Source organism: Pelophylax lessonae (genome assembly GCF_965119305.1).
Source record: "Pelophylax lessonae genome assembly, chromosome: 7".
NCBI classification, from domain to species: Eukaryota; Metazoa; Chordata; class Amphibia; order Anura; family Ranidae; genus Pelophylax; species Pelophylax lessonae.
In genome coordinates this window covers 6,666,478-6,680,713 of record NC_138774.1, presented here as the reverse complement: position 1 = coordinate 6,680,713, position 14,236 = coordinate 6,666,478, and the positions used below count along the sequence as shown (strand labels likewise).

The following is a 14,236-nucleotide window of genomic DNA, read 5'->3' as shown; positions in this document are numbered from 1 at the left end:
TCCTTCAAAATTTCATCCAAGCTCTGGAGTCCGGCTTCCTTCAAAATTTCATCCAAGCTCTGGAGTCCGGCTTCCTTCAAAATTTCATCCAAGCTCTGGAGTCCGGCTTCCTTCAAATTTCATCCAAGCTCTGGAGTCCGGCTTCCTTCAAAATTTCATCCAAGCTCTGGAGTCCGGCTTCCTTCAAAATTTCATCCAAGCTCTGGAGTCAGGCTTCCTTCAAATTTCATCCAAGCTCTGGCGTCCGGCTTCCTTCAAATTTCATCCAAGCTATGGAGTCCGGCTTCCTTCAAATTTCATCCAAGCTATGGAGTCCGGCTTCCTTCAAATTTCATCCAAGCTCCGGAGTCCGGCTTCCTTCAAATTTCATCCAAGCTATGGAGTCCGGCTTCCTTCAAATTTCATCCAAGCTCTGGCGTCCGGCTTTCTTCAAATTTCATCCAAGCTATGGAGTCCGGCTTCCTTCAAATTTCATCCAAGCTCTGGAGTCCGGCTTCCTTCAAATTTCATCCAAGCTCTGTAGACTGGCTTCCTTCAAATTTCATCCAAGCTCTGGAGTCTGGCTTCCTTCAAATTTCATCCAAGCTTCGAAGTCAGGCTTCCTTCAAATTTCATCCAAGCTTCGAAGTCAGGCTTCCTTAAAATTTCATCCAAGCTCTGGAGTACGGCTTCCTTCAAATTTCATCAAAGCCATGGAGTCCAGCGTTCCCCCTTTCAATACAGAGATGCCAGCGCCCCCCCTTTCAATACAGAGATCATCATGCCCCTTTCAATACAGAGATGCCAGCGTTCCCCCTTTCTAAACAGAGATCATCGTGCCCCTTTCAATACAGAGATGCCAGTGTTCCCCCTTTCAATACAGAGATGCCAGCATTCCCCCTTTCAATACAGGGATGCCAGCGTCCCCCCTTTCAATACAGAGATCATCGTACCCCTTTCAATACAGAGATCATCGTGCCCCCTTTCAATACAGAGATGCCAGTGTTCCCCCTTTCAATACAGAGATGCCAGTGTCCCCCCCCCCCCCGCGAGACCCCTCCCCCCTTGTGCACTTACCTCACGGCACTCTTCAGTTCCCACGTCTCCGACAATCAGTAAGCGAGAGGACCCGCTCCCTGATTGGCCAGGAGGAGGATCAGTGTGACAATAGCGAATTTTCATTCGCTATTGTCACACAATGGGCGGGCTCGGGGGGCGCAATGCTCTGCGCCTTGGCCGCCATAGTGAAATCATTTAAAGTTCCACGGGCGGCCAGGTACCGTTTGATCCAGCCCGGGGGTTGGGGAACACTGGGTTACATCATCACCCATGTTCTGCAACCGTTGTCAGCTATCCCTCCTCTACACTGAAGCTGGCGCTGGAGAGATCACGTGACCGGACCGGAGCGACTTCAAAATAGACAAGTATAGACATCTTGCCTTTTACAGGAGAGATAGAATATGCTTAGAATGGGGGTGGAAGTAGATGTAAGCTTAGTTAGGTTTTGACTTGCCTTCCACTTTAACAACTTCTTCAATAGCATTACTAAACTTATCTCAGCTTTAGACAAAAACTGGCTACAAATAGATTTTGCTTCAAATGTGATCAGATGTAGAAATCAATGTATAGGACACACTCAAAAGAACTTTGAGTCCTATTACATGCACAAAGGTAAATCCTTGTATTACACATTTAATGTGGTTGGCAGGTCTTCTTTATATGTGATAGGACTGTGGGTGGGAAGTCTTCTTTGTCTAACTTGAGTGAGGATCTACCTGGATAAAATTAGAGTTGATTGTCCTGGTTATCATTGTGTCAGGAATGCCATGTCAGCCGTCTGAGACATCATGCCAGATGACGGGTCATGCTCATGTGCATAAAAGTGCATGTTTTTGGACATAGGAGCCAAACTACGCTAGCATAGAACGTGTGCATAATGGTATGCACATGGACACATCCAACACAAATACTGATGCCCAATGGCCTATTTAAATGCGGGCCCTGCATGAGATCATTGCTGGATGATCTTTCAGCTTGTATCTGTTATCCTTCATCCTAAATCTGCCTGACCTGGCTACGATCTGACCTGCCTTCGAACTTCCTCTGCCTGATTATGTCAGCTGCCTACCTGTATTACCGAACTCGGCCCTGGATTCTTGACCAAGATTTTGCCTATCAAATCTGTACTTCATTGCCTGCACGCTGCCAACCTCTGCTCATCTCGGACTTTGATCCTGCTTGACTGTTCCCAAATTCAAGCCTGTGGCTCCATCTTCCTGGCAACTGCCCCTCCCATTGCCCTAGCAGTCTCTGTCTCAACTTTCAGGGGTGCTTGGACGGGAATCCAGCAAGAGGCCTCCTTCAGTGGCAGAAGTACCAGGGTCACAGAGGTTGCACTTACCAAGCCCTGGCGTTCTGCCACAGCGGGGGGGGGGGGGGGGGGAGGCTGCTGCACATGGGTTCAGTTCACCTTGCTGCCGCCTCAAAGTCATGTGACTTGCTTGCGACTTTTGTGATTTAACATTGTAGGTTATGGCAAGTAAAAGGGCCCCGGGCTCTGTGGCAAGGGCCCCTTCGGGCTCGGGGACAAGGGCCCCCCCCGGGCTCGGTGGCAAGGGCTCCCCGCCGAGCTCGGTGGCAAGGGCTCCCCGCCAGGCTCGGTGGCAAGGGTCCCCCCCCCCAGGCTCGGTGGCAAGGGCTCCCCGCCGGGCTCGGTGGCAAGGGACCCCCTGGGCCTCAGTGGCAAGGGACCCCCTGGGCCTAGGTGGCAAGGACTCCCCAGGGCTCGGTGGCAAGGACCCCCCGGGGCTCGGTGGCAAGGACCCCCCGGGGCTCGGTGGCAAGGACCCCCCAGGGGCTCGGTGGCAAGGAACCAGGAACCGACAGGAAGGGCCCTCCGTGGTCAGGGGGGCCCTGAAGGTTCTAGTTATGCCTCTGGCCTCCCTCATTATCTCGAACTCCTGATAAAGGCACATGACACATTGGTTATACTTTGTGGACTATAAATTTTATCAATTGCTGCAGATCGAGCTGTAATTTGGCTCCCTCGCTCTTCCCCAAACAGGCGATAAAATCTATCCATGACCTGTGATGAGATCTATCCATGACCCGTCAATCAGCGGGACCCGAGATATCATTGTTCCGTTCCAAATCAGAATTTTAAAACCATTTTTACACTTCCCCGGAACATCATCTGCTCAGATTACTTCTCTGGATGATGATGGCCATTGCAAGAGGCAGCATAAGCGCTCAAGCCTTGAAAGCCACAAAATCAATATAAATGGATTGACTGATGCTTTGGGAAAAAAAAGAAAAAGCAAGGATAGAAGAAAAATGACTTCTTTAATGCAAGCAATATATATTTAAAGAAAGCACCAATGAATGCATTTAGATCCAGCTGCAGCCCTAACGTTAAAAAGGATTACCTCCTTCGGACGGGCTCTATAAATACTCCATTGCACATACGGCGCGGCTCGATAGGACGCGGCCGCAGCTGGGAGCCTCTTTGCATAATAGATTAATACAGCAGAATCTTGTAAAATGGAAATAGAGGATTCTTTACAAGGCCTGCTGCTTAGCTCGACATTTCTGGAACAAAACAAAGGTCACCTTGCAATAGTCACATCGCCTTGAATTGTTTTTACCACCCTGGCTCGGGGCCAAGCGGCTAATATACCGAGACAACAAACAGCAGATGCAATCCGAAGGCTTTTTAGGGGGAAAGTACAAATTAAAAACACTACAAGAGGAATGGTGGAAAGGATACTTTATGCTGAAATTACATGGGTGATCTTTACTTATATGGAAGGGATAGTGAATGTTTAATGGAAGGGATAGTGAATGTTAAATGGAAGGGATAGTGAATGTTAAATGGAAGGGATAGTGAATGTTTAGCTCAGTCTTTACCATAGAGCCCAACTGAACTTACAGACATAAAATATGAACAAATCATATCCCTCTATAGCTGGGGTCTCTAAACTTGCTAAACCAAGTGGTCGGCTTATTATCCTTCAAACTTTCAGTGGGCCGGACTGTGGCTAGTGTGAGTGGAAATATTCCTGGCATCAGTGGAAGCAAACATTGCCATATTTGGTATTAGGAAGAGGAATAACCCCCCATCATTGGCAACATAGGGGGGAATAGTGTCCCATAATTGGCATCATGGGGGGGGGGGGTAGTGTCCCATCATTGGCATCATAAGGGTGGAATAGTGCCCCATCATTGGCATAATAAAGGGGGAATAGTGCCCCATCATTGGCATCATAAGGGGGGAATAGTGTCCCATAATTGGCATCATAAGGGGGGAGTAGTGTCCCATCATTGTCATCATAGGGGGGGGGGGTAGTGTCCCATCATTGGCATCATAAGGGTGGAATAGTGCCCCATCATTGGCATAATAAAGGGGGGATAGTGCCCCATCATTGGCATCATAAGGGGGGGAATAGTGCCCCATTATTGGCATCATAGGGGGAATAGTGTCCCATCATTGGCATCATAAGGGGGGAATAGTGCCCCATCATTGGCATAATAAAGAGGGAATAGTGCCCCATCATTGGCATAATAAAGGGGGAATAGTGCCCCGTCATTGGCATCATAAGAGGGAATAGTGTCCCATCATTAAATTAAGGGGGAATAGTGTCCCATCATTGGCATCATAAGGGGGGAATAGTGTCCCATCATTGGCATCATGGGGGAGGGGGGGGGTGATAGTGTCCCATCATCCCATCATTGGCATAAAGAGGGGAATAGTGTCCTATCAATGGCATCATAAGGGGGACAGAGTGTCCCATCATTGGCATCATAGTGGGAATAGTGTCCCATCATTGGCATCATGGGGGGGGGGGGGGGGATTGGCATCATAAGGGAAGAATAGTGTCCCATCATATTCATCATAAGGGGGAATAATGTCCCATCATTAAATTAAGGGGGAATAGTGTCCCATCATTGACATCATAAGGGGGGAATAGTGTCCCATCATTGGCATCATGGGGGGGGGGGGGATAGTGTCCCATCATTGGCATCATGGCGGGGGGGGGGGATAGTGTCCCATCATTGGCATAAGGGGGGGAATAGGGTCCCATAATTGCCATCATAAGAGGGAATAGTCCCATCATTGGCATCATAAGGGGGGGGGAATAGTGTCCCATCATTGGCATCATAAGGGGGGAAGAGTGTCCCATCGTTGGCATCATAGAGGGGGGAATAGTGTTATGGTGTCAGTGGGAGAAATGGTGCCCCATTGTTGGTGTCAGATGGCAGAATAATGTCTTGTATCAGGGGCTGGATAAAGGCAAGCAAAGGGCCGCATTCGGACCCCAGGGCGCAGTTTGGAGACCACTGCTCTATAGTACTTGTCTCAATCCAGAGCACTATGGGCCCTTTCACAAGGGCTTTCCAGTCAGGTTCACCTGAAAATCTTTTTCAGGCAACCTGATCAGATCCTCCATGACATGTCAGCTGACACACACCGCTATCCGATCTGATCCTGTCCACCAAATCCAGATGGATAGTCACCCTATTTTCCACCCAATTGGAGGATCAGATCGGATGGGATCGGAGGAAAAGGGACAGGCCATTTGTTTTCATCCGATCCCCCCATAGAGGAGAGCAGGACTCTGACAGGTCCCTCTCTGCACAGTAAGCGGAGACGGACCTGTCATCCGCCTGCTCAGCAGGGGATCAGTGGATCGATCCCTGCCGAGCAAGCGGATTCCGTCAAACAGATCCGCCCAGTGTGAAAGGGCCCTAAGTGTAATTTCTGTCCGCTGCCTCTTTCCTCTGCCATCAGTTTTCCTGACACCAAGGGAAAAAAGGTAAGAGGGGAGGGACCTCCAACTGATTGACAGCCCCAGCTCTGTTCCTGTGTGCTGTGTTGGGGGGGGGGGGTGTCTCTTCCCTCCAATCAGCCCCAAGAACTCTCCACACTGAGCGCTGCAAATTGTAACTTCAGCTCTCTGCTCCCTTTTTTCTGAACTCGAGACAAGCTGCATAAATTCTGGACTTTAAATGGTTGTAGAGAACAGAAGACTGCAGATAAACCGGTACAACTTATGTAGACTGATTTGTTTTATCTCTGTGTATCACCCTAGGCCAGTCACTTTTAAATTAATTTCAGGTGGATCAAAACAAAAAGCCTGCAAAATCATACAGTTTGTTCGTTGTTTATTGAAAGATTAGAAAAGCCTGTCCTTCCCAGAACGTTGCAGAGAAAGACCGTTCCTCCCTGTGTGGAAGCAGTAATCTCTCTACCATGCCCTCTGCTGATTCAGAGCTAGAGATCTCTATTCAGCAAATATTCTGCCCAATGCTGATTGGAAAGGTGTAACTCTGACTCAGTAGTGGGGGGGGGGGGTCGGACCTCAGCAGAGAGACCCCTGCTTCCCTTTTCCTGAGTCCTCGGGTCAGTCATATAATGCTTTAGGGTTTTTTTCCTCGGCCTTTAATCTGGGCTGGTGGTTTTTATTGATACAGAAAGCACTGCCCTCTACATCAGTACATGGTGCAAGAAGGCGCTGCACTTATAGAATGCCCTTAGTCTAGTCTAGCCAAGATACATCCAAAATATAGAGCCAATTATCCAACTGTCCATCCAGAGCCTCTGGTTTATAGAATGGATACATCCTAAATATAGAGCCATTTATCCAACTGTCCATCCAGAGCCTCTGGTTTATAGAATGGATACATCCTAAATATAGAGCCATTTATCCAACTGTCCATCCAGAGCCTCTGGTTTATAGAATGGATACATCCTAAATATAGAGCCATTTATCCAACTGTCCATCCAAAGCCTCTGGTTTATAGAATGGATACATCCTAAACTTAGAACCATTTATCCAACTGTCCATCCAGAGCCTCTGGTTTATAGACTGGATATATCCTAAACTTAGAACCATTTATCCAACTGTCCATCCAGAGCCTCTGGTTTATAGACCGGATACATCCTAAATATAGAACGATCAGAAGAATCCACCTCCTCCAGACCTCTTCCATCTCCCACCCTCTGCCATGCTACTTGTGACCAAACCTCTGGTATGATGGAGGAACCTCCGACGACACAGGGGCAACTTTGATGTGATGAGGGACCTCTGATGTGATGGGGGACCTCTGATGTGATACAGGGGACCTCTGTTGTGTTGATGGGGCCCTCTGATGTGAAGAAGGGGGACTATGATGTGATAGGAGGGACCTCACATGTGATGGGGGGGGGGTCCTCTAATGTAATGGGGGGTCATCTTATCTGATTGGCGGACCCTCTGATGTGACGGGGTGGATTCTCTGATGTTATGGAGGGAGCTTTGATGTGATGGGAGGTCACAAAAGTTATAGGGGGGGGGGGGGGCTCTGTGTTTGGGAACCTCTGATGTGATGGGAGGGACCCCTAATGTAATACGGGGGGTGGGAGGTACCTCAGATGTGATGGGGTGGGTCCTCTAATGTAATGGGGGGTCCTCTTATCTGATTGGCGGACCTTGTGATGTAATGGGTGGTTACCCTGATGTTATGGAGGGAGCTTTGATGTGATGGGAGGTCACAATCGTGATTGGGGGGGGGGGCTCTGTGTTTGGGAACCTCTGATGTGATGGGAGGGACCCCTGATGTAATACGGGGGGTGGGAGGGACCTCAGATGTGATGGGGGGGGTCCTCTAATGTAATGGGGGGGGGTCATCTGATGTTATGGAGGGAGCTTTGATGTGATGGGAGGTCACAAATGTGATGGGGGGGGCTATAATGTATTTGGGAACCTCTGATGTGATGGGAGGGACCCTGATGTAATACGGGGGTGGGAGGGACCTCAGATGTGATGGGGGGGTCCTCTAATGTAATGAGGGGGGGATCATCTTATCTGATTGGCGGACCTTCTGATGTGATGGGTGGATTCTCTGATGTTATGGAGGGAGCTTTGATGTGATGGGAGGGACCCGTGATGTAATACGGGGGGTGGGAGGGACCTCAGATGTGATGGGGGGTCCTCTAATGTAATGGGGGGGGATTATCTGATGTTGTGGAGGGAGCTTTAATGCGATGGGAGGTCACAAATGTGATGGGGGGGGGGCTCTGTGTTTGGGAACCTCTGATGTGATGGGAGGGACCCCTGATGTAATACGGGAGGTGGGAGGGACCTCAGATATGATGGGGTGGGTGGGGTCCTGTAATGTAATGGGGGGATTATCTGATGTTGTGGAGGGAGCTTTGATACGATGGGAGGTCACAAATGTGATGGGGGGGGGGGGGGCTATAATGTATTTGGGAACCACTGATGTGATGGGAGGTCACAAATGTGATGGGGGGGGGGGGGCTATAATGTATTTGGGGACCTCTGATGTGATGGGGGCACTGATTTGATAGGGGGCCGATGTGAAGGTAATTTCATCAAGGTGGTTGTCTGCACTGTCCCAGGCTCAGGTTTCCCATTGATCAGTAATATTTCGTTTTTACATTTTAGACTGCGGGTGCCTCCAGATTTTGCACAGTTTCAGAGGAACGCTGCCTTATGCCATTCTTCTTCTCTCTCATTTTTATACTGTCACCCTGAAATATGAAGTGAAAATATAGATGATAAAAGAAACTGAATGCAGCCGCCACATCCCAGCACCGCTCAGCTACAATCTTACAATTTTTTTTATTGGGTTTGGATACATTGTAATATTTCAGCTCCGTAATTATCATAATAATTAAAGTATAAAAATAATAATCCCTTTTACATCAGTTGTGCTCAGCATTTCGGAGGCGACGTGAGTGAATAACTGAACGTGATCCGACTCAATGTTTAGAAAAAAAAAAAAAAAAGATATTTTAGCATTTTGAGCGACTGCTTCTAAAACAATAACAATTAAGATCTGAAGGGCAGGATCAGCTGTCACGGCATCGAATTGCAATGAAAATGGTGAAGAAGCGTCCCGTAATCGGCTGTGACAGCTCAGAAACAATGGCGTCCCGTCAGCGTTACACTCACTAAATGCGGAATATTATAATTTCATCTTAAAGTCATTTTTGAGGAATAAATGCAGCCGAGGCGCATTACTGAGATGACCGCAGGCAGCCAGGTGAGTCACCAACAACGCCAAATATCGAAGGGTTTGTGGGTAGCAATGATTTTCAGACGTGTTCAACCAACTGCTTTTGTTCTAATGCCTCGTACACACGCGTCAATAGTTGGCCGGGAATTTTCGGCCAACGTCCGATCGGCCGATTTTCGGCTTGTTAGTATGATGCTTTCGACAACCGACTCAGACTTTTCGGTCTAATAAAATCTGGTGTGCATGCTATTAAATTTTTGTTGGCCATCAACAGAACGGCCGATTTTTTCGTCAGTCAGTACAGATTTCGGCAGACAAAAATCTGATGAGCAAGACTGGGCATGCTCAGAGAAGAAAAAACACACGGAAAGTAAACCAGCACATGACATCACTTCTGAAGTTGGTTTTTGTTGGCCGATAACATTCGTGTGCAGTCTAGAGCACATTCCAACCAACAAAACAACACTGGACAAAAAACGGCCGATCGGTTGGCCGATAATCGTTGCGTGTGTACGAGGCTTAAGTATATCTTGGGTCAGAGCTCATCTGAAAAACGAGGTTTTAGGTCCTAACTGAATGACAATTAGTTGCTCTGTGCACTAATTGTTATAAACCATTGCAATTTTTTTTTTTTTAATAAAATCCTCATTTTCATCTTTGTTACATCTCAGTGCTGCTGATCTCCTGCAGCCTCTTTGCAGACACTCCCTTTCTACTCTGGCGTTTATCAGGGTGGGTTTCCTGATAGTGACAACAGTGGACCATGGCTGTGCGTTAAATTGTCAGCTTGCAGTCCCCATTGGAAGCACAGGAAGAGAAAAGCACAGCGCCTTCTAAGTGCAACAGTTTGGCAACTTTAATGTAGGTATAAAAAAAACAAATGTATTCACAAGGGTAAGCTTGTAAAAAGCATGTAGAATAAAACGAAGGCGTCTGTACATCACAATTCCTGGGGGTCCTTGGTGGTGATATCCCCGCTGGCTCTCACAGTGGAGGGATTCCTGGATGGGGTTCATGGAACCCAGGGGATCAACACCGACAGACCGTGATGTCACTTCCTGGTCACGATGTAGAGACGTAAACGGCAACGTGTTGCGGAGCATGCGCTCCTTCTTCAGGTCTATAGGCGCCATGTTGGAGTAGGGCTTTTATGCCCACAAATGAGGGGGGGTGTACTACAAGGGCTCAGTGGGGCCAAAATGTTTTGATGTTGTGTGAGGGGGTTTGGGGGTATTATATGTTATAATAGTGTTGACTTCGGTCTCTTCATTTGAGGCCCCCAGGTTTGAGGGTGTCTAAGGTGTAAATCCAGAATGTTTCCCTGCGACAGAGTTGTTTTAAATGCTCTGCCTGCGGGAAAGAACCCAGAATGGACTCGATAACCCAGACCTTGAGACCAATGGAGGATTGGTCATGTCGCTCAGCAAAGTGTCTGGGGACTCGATAACCCAGACCTTGAGACCAATGGAGGATTGGTCATGTCGCTCAGCAAAGTGTCTGGGGACTCGATAACCTAGACCTTGAGACCAATGGAGGATTGGTCATGTCGCTCAGCAAAGTGTCTGGGGACTCGATAACCCAGACCTTGAGACCAATGGAGGATTGGTCATGTCGCTCAGCAAAGAGTCTGGGGACTCGATAACCCAGACCTTGAGACCAATGGAGGATTGGTCATGTCGCTCAGCAAAATGTCTGGGGACTCGATAACCTAGACCTTGAGACCAATGGAGGATTGGTCATGTTGCTCAGCAAAGTGTCTGGGTATTCGACAACCCAGACCTTGAGACCAATGGAGGATTGGTCATGTCGCTCAGCAAAGTGTCTGGGTACTCAATAACCCAGACCTTGAGACCAATGGATGATTATTGTCATCGAGAATCTTGTCAATGACCTCGAGGCAGCTGGGAACATAGTCACCAAGAAAACAATCATTAACACACTACGCCATGAAGTACTTAAACCCTGCAGTGCCCGCGAGTTCCCCCTGCTCAAGAAAGCACATGTACAGACCAGTGGCGGCTGGTGTATACAGGACGCTGAACTCTGCATTGAAGGGGGCACGGCACGCTGAACTCTGCATTGAAGGGGGCACGGCACGCTGAACTCTGCATTGAAGGGGGCACGGCACGCTGAACTCTGCATTGAAGGGGGCACGGCACGCTGAACTCTGCATTGAAGGGGGCACGGCACGCTGAACTCTGCATTGAAGGGGGCACGGCACGCTGAACTCTGCATTGAAGGGGGCACGGCACGCTGAACTCTGCATTGAAGGGGGCACGGCACGCTGAACTCTGCATTGAAGGGGGCACGGCACGCTGAACTCTGCATTGAAGGGGGCACGGCACGCTGAACTCTGCATTGAAGGGGGCACGGCACGCTGAACTCTGCATTGAAGGGGGCACGGCACGCTGAACTCTGCATTGAAGGGGGCACGGCACGCTGAACTCTGCATTGAAGGGGGCACGGCACGCTGAACTCTGCATTGAAGGGGGCACGCACGCTGAACTCTGCATTGAAGGGGGCACGCACGCTGAACTCTGCATTGAAGGGGGCATGGCACAACGTTCATTGCATTGAAGGGGGCACGCACGCTGATCTCTGCATTGAAGGGGACACGTACGCTGGTCTCTGAATTGAAAGGGGGCATGTACGCTGGTCACTGCATTGAAGAGGGCATGTACACTGGTCTCTGTATTGAAAGGGGGCATGCACGCTGGTCTCTGCATTGAAAGGGGGCATATACCATCTCCTGTATCATGACCTGTGACATGCCTGTACCATGACCTGTGCCATGCCTATACCATGACCTGTGCCATGCCTATACCATGACCTGTGCCATGCCTATACCATGACCTGTACCATGGCCTGTACCATGACCAGTGACATGCCTGTACCATCACCTGTGACATGCCTGTACCATCACCTGTGCCATGACCTGTGACATGCCTGTACCATAACCTGTGCCATGCCTATACCATCATCTGTGCCATGCCTGTACCATGACCTCAAAGTCACGCAATTTTTTACCGCGTTTTTTTGCTGCAAAGAAATACCCATTACATTTTTCTTTTTGCGCCCCCCCCCCCCCCCAAAAAAAAATTTTGAGCACCAGCCACCACTGGTACAGACCCGTGTGAAGTTTGCCTATGAACATCTAAATGATTCAAAGGAGAACTGGGTGAAAGTTTTGTGGTCAGATGAGACGAAAATCAAGCTCTTTGGCATCAACTCAACTCGCTGTGTTTGGAGGAGGAGGAATGCTGCCTATGACCCCAAATACACCATCCCCCACCGTCACACATGGAGGTGGAAACATTATGCTTTGGGGATGTTTTTCTGCTAAGGGGACAGGGCAACTTCACCGCATCAAAGAGACGATGGACGGGGGCCATGTACTGTCAAATCTTGGGCGAGAACCTCCTTCTCTTAGCCAGGGCATTGAAAATGGGTCGTGGGTGGATATTCCAGCATGACAATGACCCAAATAACCCAAAAAGGCAACAAAGGAGTGGCTCAAGAAGAAGCACATTAAGGTCCTGGAGTGGCCTAGCCAGTCTCCAGACCTTAATCCCATAGAAAATATGTGGAGGGAGCTGAAGGTTCAAGTTACCAAATGTCAGCCTCAAATCCTTAATGACTTGGAGAGGATCTGCAAGTAGGACAAAATATAGAAAATAGGCAAATTTGAATTTACCATTGAATTGCATTGACATCAAATGGTATGAAGTACATACACACTCACCAGCCACTTTATTAGGTACCCCTGTTATTTGCTTGATAACACAAATTGCTAATCAGCCAATCACATGGCAGCAACTCAATGCATTTAGACATCTAGACGTGGTGAAGACGACTTGCTGAATTTCAAACTGAGCCTCAGAATGGGGAAGAAAGGGGATTGAAGTGACTTTGAACGTGGCATGGTTGTTGGTGGCAGACGGGCCGGTATGAGTATTTCTGGGATTTTCACACACAACCATCTCTCGGGGTTTACAGAGAATGGTGGGAAAAAAGAGAAAATATCCAGTGAGCGGCAGTTGTACGTAGGAAAATGCCTTGTTGATGTCAGAGAAGAATGGGCAGACCGGTTCCAGATGATAGAAAGGCAACAGTAACTCAAAACCGATCGTTACAACCAAGGTATGCAGAATACCATCTCTGAATGCACAACACAGCCAACCTTGAAGCAGATGGGCTAGAGAGCAGAAGATCACACCAAGTGCAACTCCTGTCAGCTAAGAACAGGAAACTGAGGCTACAATTCTCACAGATCACCAAAATTGGACAATAGAAGATTGGAAAAACGTTGCTTGGTCTGATGAGTCTGGATTTCAGCTGCGACATTCAGGTGGTAGGGTCAGAATTTGGTGCATGGATCCATCCTGCCTTGTATCACCGGCTCAGGCTGGTGGTGATGTAATGGTGTGGGGGATATTTTCTTCGAACACTTTGGGCCCCTTAGTACCAATTGAGCATGGTTTAAACTGCCACGGCCTACCTGAGTATTGTTGCTGACCATGTCCATCCCTTTATGACTACAGTGTCCCCATCTTCTCATGGCTCCTTCCAGCAGGATAATGCACCATGTCACAAAGCTCCAATCATCTCACCACTGGTTTCTTCACCATGACAATGAGGTCACTGTCCACCAATGGCCTCCACACTCACCACATCTCATCCAATAGAGCACCTTTGGGATGTGGTGGAATGGGTCAACTGTGTGATGCTATCATGTCACTATGGAGCAAAATCTCTGAGGAATTCCAACACCTTGTTGTCTCTATGCCACGAAGAAGTAAGGCAAAAGGGGGTCCAACCCCGGACTAGCAAGGTTTACCTAATATAGTGGCCGGTGAGTAAATATACATATATAGAAAATGTTCTTGTTTAATGGAGTTTGATTATAGCGGTGGAATGGGGATAATTATCAACATGTTTCACAAACAAGCAGTTTGCATCTTCAGGAGACATGAGACCGGTATATTAAAAGAAAAAAAAAAAAAAATGAATTTAAGGATAAATTCACTTTTTATATAAAAAAAAAAAAAAATATATATATATATATATATATATATATATATATATATATATATATATATAAATATATAAATAAAATAATAATAAATACAGGTTAAAAACGATGCATTTATTTTTTTTTTTTATACAGCTGCTTTTAACGGGCTTTTATCAGCCAATCTCTGGTGCAATGCCAAGCTCCTGCACACTCTCTCCCCAGCTT

The 14,236-nt window shown here is 47.9% G+C and overlaps 1 protein-coding gene across 4 annotated transcripts in view; it reads right to left on the bottom strand.

Annotated features, from left to right (window-relative positions):
* DACH2 (dachshund family transcription factor 2) overlaps window positions 1-14,236 on the bottom strand; it is a 680,850-nt gene that overhangs the window by 300,946 nt on the left and 365,668 nt on the right. The window lies entirely within an intron of this gene.